We start from the raw sequence: 18,895 nt of genomic DNA, 5'->3' as shown, positions 1-18,895 counted from the left end.
TTTCTTGCGGTGCAAGGGTGCGAGAGTTTCTATTTCTATTTCTATTTCTAATTCCAATTCTATTTCTCAACACCTCAACGGTTATGTTCTATTTCTATTTTCTATCTCTTTATTAATGTTTTCGTGCTTACTAAAATAGATCCACTTTGAAACCCGAACCACAAGTGTGTTTTGGTTGCATATTATGTCAAACAAAGAGGAAGATTATACACAACGTACTATCTGGATATCCAGCTTCTTGGGAAGCATGAACTTGCACTTACATTACTCCATAGCTCATACCACCATAACATTTAATTACCTGGGACTGGATCATATTCTGCTATGAGATTGCCCATGTAATATTTAACTCTATATCACATTTCTAGCCAAGAATTTCACACTGAATTATATTTATTTGAAATCCCCTACACTTTTATCAGTGCTTTTGTGTTCCAAGATTAGACGATCATTACAAACACTAGCCAAAATGCACGTGCTTTACACATGGATAATAAATAAAGCAAATTAAAGAGGATGCAAACTCCACTACATATAGTTGGTTTGTCAACCATTCATGCAAACTGCAAAGAATAAATTACAATAGCATATTAGCATCTATGCAACATTTCTATGTATTACAAAGGGTCATACTGAATTCACAGAGGAGATTACAACAATAAGAATAAGAGTGCATGCGTTAGTCACTCGGCGTCCTCGCTTCAAAAGAGCAATGGCAATGTTATGAGTTCTCTTATGCAAGAACAATGATGGTGTTCTCTAGTTGGTATATGAAGAAGCTACAACCATCTGCTCATTGTAACCACCTACCCCTCACAAGTGAAGTCAATTGATATGGCTGTATTGCCCATACACATCAAGAACTTGTCCTAACGCTTTACAAACACGCTAAAATTCTGGCAATTTGCCTTGGGAGCCAAGATCTAAGAAGATGAGAGCCTGCTTTGTCAATCAAGTATCAACAATTCGACGTCTCTACAACATGGAGAGGGTTGAACTTCGGAAAAATAAATATGGCAATAAAGGAGCCGCCCTCTCAACATGATAGAATGGTGGTGGGATGATGACGTAGCTTGATGAGGTGAAGTGTAACACTTTCGCCCGTTGTTAAGCTTTCTTGCTTTTTATAGCCCAAAGAGCTTGATCTACGCTTAGCTTGGATCAACTCAAGAAACCTATGGTAATGGCCTACCAACATTTCATGCTTACGAAGAGGAAATGTTTAAAATAAACGGTCGATATATTTGTTCTCACCGATCAAACACAATCTAAAGTGTTAACAAAGAAGAAAGTTTATTTCTCATGAAAATAAACCAGGAAAAAGTGGAATTGACATATTTATAAGGTTTTTCTAAATTTACAAAGAGCTTGCTTGCAATTACACATATTTCAAAATGCTTGGATGAAAGAAGCCTATACATGAAGGCCTCTCACGGGCTTTGTGTTAATGGATATGATTTTACCAAAAGCGTGAAAAATTCCAAAGAAAAACCAATTAAAAAGTTTAGACCTATGGTAATATGTCTACCCGCATAATCAATCTGCCTACAACTAACCTGATGACCTTTTTTTTCTTTAAGATTATTTTTTTACACAAAAAAAAAAAAAAGCAAAGGATCATGCCTCTACACAACTTTGCTTTGTTGTCTCTATGAAACTCTATGGCCCATTTCTTTCTCCGTCCCATCACAATGCTGCAATGAAAGGAAGAGAGCAAGCTCAATATTTATTAAACTTAATTAATAGTCAAGCTAAATAATAATTAAACTTAAGAGTAATGTGATACGACATTTAAAATTTTGTTTCAAATCCATACTTCAGATTTCAGACCTTGCTTCGTCCTTCAATATCATTCTTATAAGCAAGACATACAGTTAACAACTCCATAACCCCATACTTCCAAATCAATGAATCTACAACATTGGAATCAATTCTAAACATTTCACATGGTGTTATTCCTAGATGTATTGGGTTATGGATTTGTTAAAGGGTTTTGGATGCATTGGCATAGACGACCTCTTCTAATGAAGTCCAGCAAGTATAATTATATACTGGTTAAAAAAGCAACTAACTCCTACTTGATCTGCAAGAGAAAGCTGCTTCAATTCCTTCCAGTTAACATTCACACCTTGTATCTCTCATAAGCACAGGAAGGAAATAGCAAATAAGACACCCTGCGACCAATGATGAATATAATTGCCTATTATCTACTGAATTTTCAAAGGTACGCAAATTGGACCCTTTTAACATCAGCAACCAGTGACCTGGCAACTGTGGCTTAGTGGACGAAAAAAATGTGTACTTTGTTTGGTGAATAAGGTCATTCTATACTCTGCCAAGGGGGGATTCTTGTGCACGATCATCCACCAACCAGAGTCCAAAATCATGAAAATGCTTTATTTTCTTGTCAGAACCAATGATGTAATTATTATGGATGATAACATGCTGCCCCTTGGTTTCCTGGACCCATGTTTGATTCTTAAAGTACAACCCTCCTTAAGGGAATGCCACTTGTGGCAGCAAATACAGATCGACCAGCACCAGAAAAGTAAACATAAAAAATCACGCACTATTCAAGGAGAAACAGATGAGGCAAAGCCACAAAGGTGACAGTTTCAGAAGTTGTTTGCTAATGATGTGATCCGGATCATCCCGATTTGATCGACTTTCTTGACGATCGACCAAAATGATGAACCAAAGTATATCACTTTCACCTCATGAGTTTGGGAGAATTTTTGCTTCTCTATTTATTCATTCTAATGAATAGTAAGCCATAAGGACCGAATTTGCTCTCCGTTATTTATCTCCATTTTCCTTTTGTAATTCTAGCATCATGAACTCATAAATAAAGTGGTTCAAATTGTAAATTAGCTACGGTTACACGGTTGAACAATCCCAAGGATCCATCTCAAGTATATCATTTTTCATCTTGAACTCCAGTCGAGAATGAGGAATAACATTTCTATTTTAAGAGCTGTTCTTTCCTTTTTGTTATCTTAAAAACAGAATGGTTTATTTATAATAAATGGACAACTACCGTATACTCACTCCATCAAACATTTCTCCCATTCCAATTCAAATCAAACACACTATACAGCAAAAATATAAAATGTGGGAAAATAGCAAGAGAAAAAAAATTGAGTACCTGTCCAACAGTTTTATTCAAAGCCCAGTTGAAAGCGGGTTGGTCGTTAGACTTGGCTTTTCTGGACCATGGCTGACCCTGGAGTTCTTCAATCCACTTCTTCATTACTTGCTTCGCTCCACTAGTGGGACGCAGGAAAATCGTACAGCTGCAAATATAAGTACGACCTTTTGTTTCCTGGAGGTGGCAAATCTGAAGAGTGCTTAAGAGGTTTCACCTAACCATATGAAGAAGGATAGGAGTAAGTACTGTGACAACATAAAGAAGAGGCGTATGTATCCAAGTAATTATGTTGCAGAAAGAAACATGTAAACAATACAAAAAAAATAGGACGATGGTCAGGAAGGCTAGTCAGTAAGGTTTATTTTATGCTATAGGTTATCTAATAGCCCACAAGTTAGCTCCCCTCCACAGCCCTTCATTGTGTTGAAGTTGAAGTACTACCTTGTCATCAACAAGGTAAAGGTCTTCCCATCTTCATCACTGAAAATTTTCTTAATTGTGCTCCATAGGAAACGTGTAAAATTACATTTGGTCAATCTTCTATTGGTATTTGAATGTACTCAAGAATACACATTTTGACTTGTCAACATGTGCATCTTAAATCAACCAGAAAAACAAACAAATCAAATAATACTATTAACGTTTAAGTGCATATACAAAATCATATATCAATGTCGATTAACAAAAGTGTTGTGTCAACCTGCAAAACTGTTAGTGAAGAAGTTAATCAAGGAAAACTTTCTGCATACGCATAGTATCTCCCTCACAAATAAGAACAGGGGCATTTCATGTCAGTTCCTGATTTTACTACAACATATATATACAATAGATACATAGAAAGTTTAGATGTAAAGGATATCAGAACTTCACAACATTCAGATAAAATGTTTCCCATAAGATCTGATACCCCTAATTAGTCCTGGCGTGTTTGAAACAAAAACAGTTTCTAATACAAATCAATTAGCAAGTAGGTGTTGGGGATTACACCAATACCAATCGGTTCCCCCACTACACAGATAACTTGTATGAACACACTTCAACTCCAGATGAATTCTAAATATCACAAACTACCTATACTAACATGCCCAACTCGCTAAACAACTATCAACAACAAATAATAATGTAAAGCAGTAAAAGCAAACCACAACATAAAGATTTACTGTGGTTCGGCCAATGATGCCTACTTCCACAAGAGCCAGTTCTTATTAAAGTGGGAAGGAAGATTACAATCTCTCCTTTCAGTCTCTCACCTTACTAGATCACTCTTATCTCTTTACAGGGTTGTCTCTCTGTAAAGGTTCTCTCTCTTTGTTTTCGTCTCCAAAAAAAAAAAAAAAAAACCAAATTTCAGATGCTAAGCGAAGCCCACGAAATTAGGCTGGCGGCGGCTAGCGCTCCCTCTGGCCGAAGTCGGCGCCTAAACATCGACACCGAGCTGGTCGCGCTTTGAGCTGGTCGCGCTAAGACACCGAAGCCGAGGCGGCCTCGACTATCGGAACTCGAGCAAGTCGCCCCATCCGGCCTGGCCGCCGGCCTCGACATTTCCAACGCTGAATTCGCCCGTTTCTCTCCAACTCTGTTTTCTCTCCTCATGTGAGGGATAACTCCAACAGTAGGAAGGGAAGTAAATACAAAGTGAATATTTGGGTATGTCATTTCTAACAGTGTCCTGTACTCATGCTACCATACAAAAAGAAATTTATAAATTTCAATGCACAAAGTTAGCCATAGAAGCACTACTTGTGAGATGAGACAACCAAATTCTCATCTCATATAGTAGCTTTTGTAGATCATTTTTGAACCTTATCAATATTTAATTAGAGGCCTTCATATTATAATTATTTAATTATGACACTAATATTAACAAAAATACTTAATTTTAATTGTAAGCGTACTTAATAAATTTAGTACTACGCCTGCTTTATAAATTAAGCAGGAAAAAAATGCTTCATTACATCTTAAATTGTTTCAACATAAATACAAAAATCATACGCTTGGAATAAAGACGAACTCCAAACAAATTGAGAAGTATCGATTTGATACCAAGGACTTCAAGAAATTATAGGGGGAGATATTGAGAATAGTAATTTTATGGTGACTCCATTACCTATGAATCGTCGTAAAATGAACTCCAACCGATGGGATGAAATCAGTAACTATAATCTAGATGAAGAAACAAAAATATTAGCTTTTCATACAATTACAACATAAAAAGTAACCATGAAAAAAATAGACTACTCAAACAAAGAAAAAAAAAAAAAAGTGATGAGTAGGGCATTCTCATGCGAATTTTCTACCTTTTCAAAAGCATCATATGACTTATGGGCATGACAGCTCCCCTCCTTGAAGCTGCCGCAGATCCCTTGGGGAGTTCCAAAGCTAGCAAACTTTATTGACGAAATTTTCTGCCAAGAAGAACACCTTAAATGAGCTTTGGGCCTTAATGGTTGGTTGATTGTTCCAGAGACTTGCCTCTGATAACTTAACAACGTCGGTTGCAATTCAAATATATCAGCACAAACACTGTCAACGGTTCGGCTAACCAAAGAAATTCCATTTGGGTCACCGCCCCATTCTTCAAATATGACTAAAAGGTTACCGCTTGGATTCAGCCATGAGCGGGGGACATGATACCTGCATCGAACATAAAAGATTGATTAGGTAACATTGATTAACATAAACTATGTAATTAGGAAAGGTCACCTTTGCCTCACCATCTCTGGGAGGCATCTCCGCAATTGCTTAGGCATTTCTTCTCATCATACGTTCCAGTATAACTGCAACTACCACAAGTACCAGATGCTTTGTATGCAGGCCAGTAACGCCCAATGCTCTGCTCATTTATCCATACCTGACCTTTACCCATGCTACCCATATCTAAAGCCAAGGGATCATTCCCATATGTTAAATTGAATGTAGTCTAAAAGCATCACAACAAAGGAAAATACATCATATCAGGCCATTAGAAAAGGATGCACTACTACAGAATGACACATATACCACGGTCAATAAGAACGTTTATACCACGGTTCTTCCAAAAACCGTGGGAAATACTTATATATTACGGCGGAAATTTTTTTGTTCATTGGTTTACTAATATATGCCACAGTTACATGAAAACCGTGGGATAAGTTGGGCCATATACCATGGTTAGTTTTTTTTTTCAGCATGAGAGTACTCCACATCCCCACTACCTTAAACATAAACAGTGGTATATAAATTTTCCATTTTCTACCGTGGTTTATGACTTTATGCCAAATAGTCAAATCGCCAAAAAAAAAATACACATTACTTAAACTCATTCAAATTGGATTCCCCTATTCTCTCGGTCTCTCCCCACAACTTCTACAGTTCTCGACTCTCTCTCGCTCAAATTCGTTACCTCAAATTGCAAAAGAAGAGAGAGAGAGAGAGATGGGTGAAGGGAGAGAAGGGGATTCGAGTGTGGAAGTTGCACAAACGAAACTACGCTGTTCAGATCCTTTTGCAACCATTGTAAGCAACCTCGAATTCTAGTCGACAACAAAACCCTGGCGATTCGAAATGGCTACCTCGCATTGGTGATTGGATTCGCTTTCGGGTGACACATCATTCATCCTTACCTTAATATATAATCGAATGAGATGCTATGTCTAGTTCATGTTGTTGTTGTTTTACTTATCAATTTTTGGGAACTTGTAAACAATTGGGTTGAGTGGTGTGTGTGTTTTTTTGTGGTTTGGGTGTGCGTATTTCTGGCTGGATGTGCGTTGTTGGGCAGAGAGAAGGAGAGAGAGAAGGAGAGAGAAATGAAACTACAGAAAATGGATCTGGTTTTAATTCAACGCTTATATTAGCAGCTAAGAGAACATATAGAAGAGACCCTCTTGATAATTTTAAGTGTTACAATCGGTGGATGGAATATCGCTGAACTCCATTCTTGGGGTAAGTTGTAGTTCTTTTTCATTGAATTATTATTATATTTGGCTTGTGAATTTTTTATATCTGAACAACAGTTTTATTTATATATATGTATATTTTTTTCATCTGGGTTTTGTTAGTCTTTAATGGAGTTGTAAGTTTTTGGAATTTGGGGTTTGGTTCCTTTCAATGATTTGCAGCTTTTAGTCCTAAGTTAGTTTTGTTTATCTTCCTAGTTTGTATCTATTATCCCTGAATCAACTTTCTCAAGTATGGCATGTTATTTGTTGTTTTCTGTAAATCCATTTTAGTGTTATATTTTTGTTTTCTCCATGATCTCCTCGATATGTATTTTGCATCGCTTTTTTTTATTATCATGTTTTGTTTTTTGGGATTTGAGTTCTAGAGTTTAATTTATTAGTCGTTCTTGGTTCTCGCATATTATTATATGGTTTATAAAAACATGAAAACAGAAATCCCAAACTTTTACTTGTTTCTAGGATGTGTACTTGGAATGGTTTTGGTAATTCAAATATTTGTGTTGAATGCACCTGTAGGTTTTACACCGCCCGTTCTTCGTAATTGCTTTGGCTTGGTTAAGCCATTTTGGACTGTCTTTATTTTGTATATGTTCTTTGTTATTGCTGTTGCCGGCGTGAGCCTTATGGCTATTCTCGAACGGCTTATGCCCTCTCACTTATATTCCTTATACTCTTCACTATTGCTGCTATGTAAGATCTCCCTCACTTTTTTTTTCCCTTGTTGATGTATGCTTGGTTGTTTATGATGCAATCGCTAATGTTTGATTTTGTTGTTGTAGTGTTGGATGCATCGTTTTGTACAATCGGATGGGTAAATTTCATGGGAGCACAGGAGACACTTTGGAATATATTGTGAAGCAATCAAATGTTACCGTGGATAACCTAAGGAATGTATCGGACTATCTCTCTCGCAGCAGCTAAAGCGTGTTGGAGTGGTTCGCTTTTTCTTGGGTCCCGATGTCCGACCGGCATTGATGTAATTGACGCAAAGATTAATTCCTCTTCTAGTAAACTTGCAGATAAAACGAAGGAGAATTCGCAGAACATAAAAGATGTGTTGAATACTGTGTAAGAAAAAATTTTAAAGGTTTATCTTTGCAGTGATTTCCATTGAGATATATGCAGATTGTTAAATTATATGTGTTCGCGCAGGAGACTATGCCTTATCCCGATTGTCACTTTGTAATGCTCCTCTTGACATTTCTTGGATTCTCGTAAGTATTTTGAAACCTTGACTTCTTCGATAGTTTTGGATCAGTCATTATTTAAATAATATATGCCTCTGTTTTTAAAACCTGCTTTGATTTTGGGGTTTGCAGTATTTTCTATTTTTGGTATGCAATTCCTTGTGAGCATGTGAGTCAAATAACACGCCTCAATTTCATTAATTCTCTCCGATATTTTGTAGAGCACTCTCTGCTCTTTATATGTTTCTTTAAGCCATTGTGATTTTTCCGACCATATGCTTGGTTGCGGCTTGGTGGTTATCGGCCGGGTCCTTGTAGCGAGCACATTTATCTTGTCTGGAGTATTTCTCCTTCTCCATAAGTAAGTTTGATGCTTTAGCTCTTTGGCTTACATTTATAGGAAAAAGGAACAAAAATTGGAATATTGGAGTGTAGCCTACCTATGTATTTGACTATGGTTCTTAATCAATTTTAGTCTAGAATCAATGTTACAAGTTAAACAAAAGATTTTTTTTTTTCTATATACCCAAGGTGCTTTCTTTTACGATGCTTCAGATGGCTAGTTTAACTGTTTAAGTAAAGTATTTGATAGTCACAGTGATCTATGCAGACATTGTACTAGAAGACACTACTTTCTTTCCTCCGAAGCTTATGAGCTTCACACTAAACTATTAATATGTAAAATGTATAGTAGATTGCTGGTTTAGAGGATGATGATGTTGTCACAAATAATTTTGTGATGTATAGTGTTTAATTCAAATGATTAAGTGTTCAGCTCAGTTAGAATGTCTTAAATTTATGATATTATTCCTCTAGGTTGATCGAATGTCTGAACTAGAATTTGTAGTTACACTGTGACACAATTTCTGTCTTTTTGTTTTGTTTTTTTTTTTAATAGTTTTTCTGTCCTTTTGTTACTGCCCAAGGTTGTCCTATCATTTTCCTAGTTCTCTTTATCTGTATCCTTATTTTGCTTTGAAGAAATCCATTTTCCTCGAACATTTTATCTTTCAAGCATCGAAACTTGTTACTATTTTCTAGTACTTCTTGTTGTTTGTTTTGCAACTCCATTCCTTTTGTAAATGTTTTAATGGAAATGATTTTTCTTTGATCACATGGAGCTTTTACCGCTTGCGATATCGTATTTCTCTTTATGTGAGTAAATGCTACGCTCATAACTTTTTTTTAACTTGGAACCTCAGATTGGGTGATCACCTAAGATGCCCGTAATAATAATCAAATAGATAGACAAAAGGCGGTGATTCAATTGCTCGTTTGACAAATTCATATTTAACTTTAAAGTCCTTGAAGCGAATTCTTAAACGATTGGAGCTGTAATATTCATTCATTTCAGCCCGTGGTGTTGCTTTTGAGAAAACCATTCCAAGTTTCTCTTGATGCTCCCAGAGCATGGATCTGATTTTCTGGAATTATCCGATTCAAAATATTATTGTGCTTACATTTTTTTTTTCTTTACCGTAAAGTCCATAAGTTCAACTAGCATTTAGATGCATCTCACCGAAACAGAAAAACGGAGGCTTAACATTCCAAAGAATTATCTAGATAGTGCTCTATCCAAGTTGTGCGATAACTAAACTAGTTAAACTTGATTTTTCTTCCCAGTGTAGTCGGAGATACTTGTGTTGCAATGGATCGATGGGTCCGAACCCAACTTCTCATACGGCTCTTGATGATATACTTCCCTGTGTGGATAACACAATCGCAAATGAAACTTTGTTGCGAGCAAGCAAGTTTCGTTCCAATTGGTCAACGTAGTCAACCAAGTCATCACCAACTTATCTAATAACAACCTTCCACCTATAGTAGGACCTCCTCTTTATTACAATCGGTCGGTCCTCTGGTTCCCATACTCTGCAACCCTTTTTCATGCGGACTTGACCGATCGATCAAGTTGTGCATCCGGTGAGGTGGAATTTAGCAATGCAACACGTAAACCTAGAAACCCTCGGAACTCGAGAGGAAAGTGGAGACCATCTATTGAGACATTGTTTGCTTTCTTGCGTGTCCGGGCGAAACTTTGTTTGTCGGGTTTCATCACCGGGATGTGTACGACGTGGGTCACCTTACACCCGATTATTATTATGACCCGGATGGGTGGTGCTTGTTAATGTGAGCTATGGGTTGTATAATTATGGTCCATTCCTTGTTCACCTTGAAGACTGGATTTTGTGAGGGACGATTCACGAAAATCTCAAAGGATTATTGCCCTAAGTCTGGCGTTATTCAAAATGGATCTACACGGATTGGTGATGGTTTCACCGCGCGGATGATGCTCTCTTTGATCTTCCGGGTAATTTATGCAAGAGAGCGGCGACACCGCGGTGTATACCAAACATCTCATGCGCCGTTATGGTCGGGTCCTTCCTCAAGAAAACAAGGGGATGTAGGAAATATCAAGTTCGATTATATCGCCTTAGGTAAGGTTTGTCCATTACTTAGATTTGCATTGAGGTCATGTACAATTTGGTACTTCACTTTTTGTAAAATATGCTAGACTTTTACTTTTCCAATCAAAGTCAAGCTAAACTTCGTTCAAGATCAACCTCTGGATTTACCATCAATATCACATCATGTTCGTGATTGTGCCCGACCGAGCCATAGTTTTGTATGTTTTGGCGCTTTCTAAGTATGTGTTCTTTTTCGAAATATTTATTCCTAAATCTTTTTGGTTCCTTCCCAGTTCCTCGATTACAATTACAATTTAGAATTAGGTAGTAGGCGATTGTTTAATGCATTCCACTCTGCAAGTGTAAGACCGAGAAAGATCGCGGTCAATCAATCATTAGTGATGTGCTTTGACTCATCCAGATAACAAATTTAGAACTGAAGGAGACATACACGCAAGATGAACTTGACGGTGTTCGACTCGATATTATTTAGTTCATCCAGGAAAATGGGGTGTTTCAGTCGGAAGCGAATGAGGATGAGTTTTAGCTATGTTCGAACCCCTCCAGTTTAATTTATGAGTTTTACCTTTTTAATTTATGAAAAGGAATTTGAAGTTTGTTTTCTTAGTGCACTCAAAAAATTAATGGAAGTTTTTTTTATTATTATTATCTTTTTTTTGCAATGTTTGATAGTTTATTGTACATTTTGGAATTTGTTGGGAAGATGGAAATGTTGTATGTAGGCAGGCTGTGTAAATTTTGTTATGCAGGTTCGGTTTTAAGTGGAAGACTTTACTAGCATTATTATTAAATAAATAAATAAATAAATATATATATATATATATATATATATATATATATATATATATATATATATATATATACCACGGTTTGGCATAAACCGTAGTGTTTAGTATAACTATATACCACGGTATTATAACACATACACTAATATAAACCACGGTTTCAATAGTTTATATGTCACGGTTCTGTTGACAATCGTGGTATATAATGGGCATACAAACCACGGTTCTTTGAAAAACCGTGGTATCCGTTAAACATATATACCACAGTTTTGCTATTATTATATACCACATCACCTATTGTCACGGTTGTATAACAGTGGTAAATATATTTATACCACACTTAAAAACAGTGGTATATGTGTCATTCTGTAGTAGTGATGGTTGATATAGGCTTTGAAATCCTTAAAAAAAAAGTGGCACTAATAATGTTGAAAATTCTCACCTTGTACCATGTTAGCGGTTGCTTTTGAGCCACAAAAGATCCTTGTACCCACTCAACAGAGGAACTTCCACTGAGTGAATGAAGACTCAAAACTTCTCCTTCTAAACCAATCTGCGGGTAAAAATCTAAAGAGTCAGCCTCTATTTGGTGGTAACAATGGAAATTTAAAGGAACTAATAGCAAGACAGACCTTGTAAGACCATTTTTGCCATGACAAGTCTCGTCTCCCCTCATTAAGACCATTTCACATGACGGGGCCAAGAACCCCAGCATTCCATGTCTCAAAATGTGGACCACTATTCTTTAAAAAAAAAAAAAAAAAAAAAAAAAAAAAAAAAAAACAACAACAACGATAATATTCCTTGCAGCAAACGTGCTTCACAAAGTATAAGGAAAATTCAGTGAAAGAGTAAGAACAAACCGGAGGCCAACAACTATACTAAGTAAGGAAATCTTGTTAATGCCAGCTTCTAGCTACTAATGAATGTCAGTTTGTGGTTTTCTAAACTCCCATACACAGTTCCTGCCAAGAAGACCGAAAGCAATGAAAAATTAAGAATATAAGCTATAGTAATGATCTCTTTGTTTGTGTAATTAGTTTCCATAGAAGGTAAAACAGACCTTGCTTACCTGATAATTGTCCATTAAGAAAGACATGCAAAGCATGACCTCAACCGACAACACCATGAGTACATGATAATCGTTCATTATTCAAGAAGGCTTCATCTGGATCTATCTTAACGCTGAATGTTGAGAGAAAAGAATCAATAAAAAAAAAACAGCTACATAAGATAACAAATCAAGTTCAAAGTTGCATTCTCTTAGAAAAATGTGAGCCAACATCTCTATTTTCGGAGTGACCAAACCAGAAATTACATTTGATATTTGATCCGTGTCACAATGTATCGCTCAACACGCGGTCTCAATTTTTCCAAGTCTAACTTGAGACCATGAGTTCAAATCAGGACAATCCAAGTAGAATAATATATTAGATAAACGACCTTTTTCTTTTATCAATGTCTCGAAAACGAGAAGAGCGACAATGGTTTGTCATAATTACTCACTCTGTTGAGTACCACGATAGTCCGAGGCATCTCTTGTGATATTTATTTGCTCCAACAGCCCTATCAATCGTGTTTGAATTGTCATCATACGGAACATGTTCTTCATTGTACGACTTCCAAGAAAACCCTCCATCCAAAGGGTACCATCTTCATCTCTGACCTTTGAGAGCCAACATGTTCAGAGAATTTCATCATATATCACAAGTTTCAAACTCCGATTCTTGAAAAAAAAGAGAAATATATTACCTTTTGACTAAGATACAGGAGAATATATTACCTTTTGAAACCGAGATTTTTTTTTTTTTTTTTGCTTTACTTCTAACAATAATCGGCGTTAGAATCGGCCGTAGAGAGACAATCAATTAAGGATATATATATGTTTTTTCATTTTGTGGCTTTCAGTTTATTTATTTTTTTTTAAAGGGAGAGCAAATTATGGGAGATTTGGGAGAGTCAAAGGGCGTATAAGAAGAAAGAGAAGAAGAAAAGAGACGACTGGTTTATTGCATTTAATTTCGGTATAAATAGTAATAAATTGACAATTAATGTGAGGCCAAGTCGCGAACAATTGAATAGTTGGCGTGTAGTTGATTTCCGGCTTGAATTTACACATACGTCCTTAAAAAACTATATAATTTTAAGGGTATAAATGATAGTAAATTTTGAAATGACAAAGTAGTCCTTCTTAAAGGCATTGAATAATTAGTTTGAATATTTTATCAAGGACATTTAGTGGTAAAAAAAAAAGCTGGTTCAATTTAAATGTCCATGCTAATTATGGTATACTCTACTAATTGAGATATAATTTTACATATATATGACTATGTAAAAATACATTTACATATATTCTGTCAGGTGTCGTCGGAAAATTTTCAAACCCAAAAGTAACTATGTAAATTTAAGTTTTCATAGCTCCAAGCCTCCAATGACTATATAAATGTATTTTTACATATTACATATATTCTGTTAGGTATCGGAAAATTTTCAATCTGAAAAGTTACTATGTAAATTTAAGTTTTTATAGCTCCAATGACTATGCAAATATAGTTTTACATATATATATGACTATGTAAAAATACATTTACATATAGTCGGGAAATTTTCAATCCCAAAAGGGTAAAAAAAGAAATAAGATAAAATGGGAAATAAAAATAGACCAGATTTTATCTCTTTTTTGGAAAACAGTGAAATTATTTAAAGAGACCTAAATAATAGGGAGGTTATGTGATATGGTTGAGCCTCATTTCTTGCTCTGTAATGGGTATGAAAATTTGGACTTGCCTACTTTAAAATCTAGAATTTGGATACTAATCCTAAATTTTAGAGACACGTCACTTATGGGGTATATTAACTGTTTCTAAAAATTCTTATTTCTCATTTATACCCTTTCCTTTCTAACCCAATTTCTTTCAAAATAGAAAGAAGCCGACTTCTCTTTTCATCTTCGAACTGTCGGTCGTTGAATAGATCTAAGAGCTAGGCCTTAGAAGTTAAAATTGATAAAATTGCACCAGCATGCATACCCAAGAGAAAGCCAAAAAGAGCATTGAAGCATCTGATTTTTGTAACTTCCACAATTTAGGAAGCTAAATTTTATTGGGCTTTTGTTCATGATGTTCTTCAACAACATTCCGTTCGTGTTCTTCTTGCATGGATTTCGCTCTGGACTTGGAGATATCATTCTCACGCTTTGATCCACAAACATCGTAGAACTGATTTATGGTAAAACTGATTGATGGCGCAGTGTGTCAAGCCTTCAAAACCTATTACTTTAGCAAGTTAGCAAAATCTAACTGTTTCAATTCAACTGTTTACCCCGACTAAGTTAGAGGAAATTAATTACTGAAAGACTCCAGCTACTCTAAGGATATTCTCATAATGAGGGTCGGCGGACTGTTGGATGTGTGATACAATAGTCAAAAACAAAGGATGAGAGAATGTTGTATTTGTATACTGTTGGATCACACATCCAAACTGTCGCCGCAAACATTCTCGGGGTAGATAACCTCTTACTTACTGAAATGCATTGTGTTATCAAAGCATGGACATAATTTTGCATTGTGTTATCAAAGCATGGACATAATTTTTGGGCATCAAGGACAAGTGTTTTTGGTGCTCTAGAATGCATCACATCATTTAGACGTGCCACTACTTGTCTAGTTTTGATGTAGGCTAGAAGAATCAAATCTTGATTTTAATTAAGGCCAAGTTCATATAACTTGCATGACACTAAATCCAAACTTGCACTCTTCTTTCATATCACTTCTCTCGTTATACGACCCCAGCAATACACTATTCGTGTGATGGAAACAAACATCATTTTTCTAACTGTTATTTTCTGTTTTAGTTCAGATGTCACCATAGTGATTTTCATTGTCAATTAAAACAAATAAAAAATAAAGGTTAAGGTACAAGGGGATGAAGTGATTCTTTTGTGAGCAATAAATACCAATTACTTCCTTAAAAAAAAATTCTCATAAGATTTGCTCGATCCTATATTTCTCACTTTTTTGTTGTTGTTGTTGTTTTTTTTTTTTCAATTGCAACGCCTAAACTCTGAACTTCTTAATGAGTTTATATGACAATGGACGGTGTTTGCTTGGTAAATATATACAAGCACACAAATTGATCTGGTCACCCTAAAAAATCAAGGGCTCTAGATATTGATATTGATGTGGCCAGTAAAATTAGAAGTTCAAAGAAAAAAAAGAACGAATTTGTGGACAAATTTGTCCACAAAACATCATCTTTTTATTGATCAGTTCAACTTTTAGATGGCTAAATAGTTTTTCCAGATAGTTAAATAGTATTTTCGGGCAGCTACTCCACCAATCAGCAGTTGATGTTTTGTGGACAACAAACAGTTGTCTGTCCGCAAATTTATTATGAAGAAAAAACACATAATCAACAAAAAAACAAACAAATTGTCGATCGACAAAACCTACCTACTTGCTTACTAGAAGATCTTTTGGTGGTCGACTTGGTGCCCAAAATGTGATATGCATTGGCAGTATGTGGCCATACTATTGATATGCTGGTGTAATGGCATGATGAATAATCTGAAGATAGGGACACCATGGTTAGAGTTTTATGCACCATTTAACAGCTATATGCTTATCCAGAACGAATGGTGTGGCCGTGTGGGAGTGTAATTCAAGCACACAATACATCAGCTCACCATAGTTCCCACGTCAAATTATGTAAGTGCGAGCAAATATTATGAATAAGTTCAAAATCTTCTCCCTCTCTTTGAGAATATTATGAAGCTCAATCCGAACGCAATGACACTCACAATTCATGAATGAAGCCTCAACTCACGCGTCAGGAGTAAGGCAAAGTTCCAACCAAATAACAATAAGCATTTAAGAGGAAAACAAATTTATTTGAGCCATATAGCAATCTATGGGTAGCACCGTAGCAATGAGGCATGGTGTTCTTATTACAATATCATCATATCTAACTACACCCACGTCAATTTCCATATGGATCCAAATACTATTTATGTGTACATTTTCATCAAACAAAGTTCTGTTTATACGGTGGTTTGCTTTTTAGAGATGTAACTGCTACCTGTACTTATCGCATTTTATAATAATAAAATTACTAAATTACCAAAAAAAAAAGTTCTATTTATATATTATAAATTTATGCCATCTATTTTATGTTAATTTATTGGTGTGAGGCGTCTACCTGATTTGAGAAACTACACAAAATTTCAAAGTATATTTGTTATATATATATGTAGAATTAAACACCTAATTAAAGAGACAAAACACAATAATTTATAGTGGTTCGGTGCCAATGCGGCGACCTACGTACACGGGAGAAGAAAGGTTTTATATTGCTTGATTGATATGACTTTTGTGTTACAGAAGTGTTTATATAGCACAACATGAGTGCATATTCGTGTCTATAGTTTCCAAAAGGATTGGAGACTTTCCTTTATAGAAAACATACGAATCTGACAAATCTCTGCCAAAACAGACTAGGGTGCGCCCCGCGCTCCAATTGGGCTTGCCTTGGTTGACCAAACAGTACCTTCAGCGCGACCCGCGCTCGCCTTGGCCTTGCCCAAGGCGCAACCCCCGCCTTCTCTTTTTTTCTCCCACACTCCCCTCAAGTTGGTGCGAAGATATCCAGCGAACCCAACTTGGAGGGAATATCATGGAGCTTGAATGCTGGAAGTCCCTTGGTAAAAATATCTGCAAGTTGTTGGTCACTTCGAACAAAGGAGGTAGTGACAATATTAGACTGTACTTTTTCACGCACAAAGTGACAATCAATTTCGATATGCTTAGTTCTCTCATGAAACACAGGATTTGCAACAATGTGCATAGCAACTTGATTATCACAGTAAAGTGTAGTTGGCAGATGCAACCCAAAACACAGATCCTTCAGAAGCGTGTGAAGCCATATGATTTCACTGGTGGTGGAAGCCATAGCCCTGTACTCAGTTTCTGCACTAGAACGAGCCACTACATTTTGTTTCTTGCTCTTCCAAATGACTAAATTACCTCCCACAAAGGTACATTAACCGGAAGTAGACCTCTGATCAACTGGACATCCTGCCCAATCAGCATCTTTGTAAGCAGTAATAGATGTATGCCCAGTTTTTTGCATCCAAATACCTTTGCCTGGTAACCCTTTCAGATACTGCAGTATTCTAGAAACTGCATTCATATGTGGAGTCCTTGGAGCATGCATAAAACGACTAACCAAGCTCACTGCATAAGAAATATATGGTCGGAGTAATAGTTAAATATATTAGTTTACCAACTAATCGGACGATTGACCAATGTCAGTAAGAAGATCACCAGTGTTGTCCAACTTGGCTCCACTGTCAGTTGGAGAATCAGATGGTTTTACCCCAGCTTTCCTGCTTCACTCAAAATATCCAACACATACTTTCTTTGATTTAGAAATATACCCTTTTTTGAATAAGCAATTTCGATCCCAAGAAAGTACTTCATAATACCCAGATACTTGATGGCAAACTTCTTGTGCAGTAACTCCTTGAGCTTAGAAATCTCGATAAGGTTATCACCTGTGATAACTATGTCATCAATATAAATGAGAACAATAACCAAGCCTGACTTGCTAGATTTAACAAATAAGGAAGGATCAGCATCACTTCACTTAAGGCCGGTCATAGCTAGAACAGAACTGAGCTTGGCATACCACGCTCGTGGAGATTGTTTAAGTCCATAGATAGCATTTTTTAACTTGCATACTAATCCGACCTTAGTCTCCTTCGGATGTCTAGGTGGGATGCTCATATACACTTCTTCTTTAAGATCTCCGTATAAGAATTCATTTTTCACATCCATCTGAAATAATTTCCAGTCTTAATTCATAGCTAGAGATACAAGAACTCTAAACGTATTCATCTTTACAACTGGTGCAAAAGTCTCCTTGTAGTCCTGGCTATAAGTTTGGGTGAATCCCCTTGCAACAAGTCGAGCTTTAGACCTTTCTAAGGAACCATCACTGTTGAACTTGTTTCTGAACACTGTTTCGACCAGATATGATCAAAACATCAAGTGTTGATAAAAGAGACGAAGAACGTAGAAAAGTAATTAGACAAATGATGGTGATCGGGGGAATGATGAGAGTGTACCTTGCGGTTGCCTACGTACCCAAATTATCAATGGGATCAAGTCTCAAGAACGTAGTTCTGAATGAAAAATAGTTTGGTATTTATATAGGTAGAGTAGAGAGTCCTTGTATCTCAAGTAATCTTGTAGCTTGAGTAATTGTGATAGACTATAACTTTCAACTGATAATTATCTCTTTGATAAGAAATGAATCGGACATAAATCAATGTACATTAGTGGCAAGCCATGTGGCTAAGGTTGACCTTTAGACACATGAGTTAATGGGCTTTAATACATTGATCCAT

The 18,895-nt window shown here is 36.2% G+C and overlaps 2 pseudogenes; one reads left to right on the top strand and one right to left on the bottom strand.

Moving 5' to 3' along the window:
- Positions 1–5,251: 5,251 nt before the first annotated feature.
- Positions 5,252–17,436, bottom strand: LOC147485185 (beta-galactosidase-like; annotated as a pseudogene).
- Positions 7,512–10,791, top strand: LOC147485186 (uncharacterized; annotated as a pseudogene).
- Positions 17,437–18,895: the final 1,459 nt, after the last annotated feature.

This window comes from Coptis chinensis, chromosome 7, assembly GCF_015680905.1.
Source record: "Coptis chinensis isolate HL-2020 chromosome 7, ASM1568090v1, whole genome shotgun sequence".
Lineage (NCBI taxonomy): Eukaryota > Viridiplantae > Streptophyta > Magnoliopsida > Ranunculales > Ranunculaceae > Coptis > Coptis chinensis.
The sequence above is the reverse complement of the archived record's forward strand: the minus strand, read 5'-3'. Positions and strand labels throughout refer to the sequence as shown.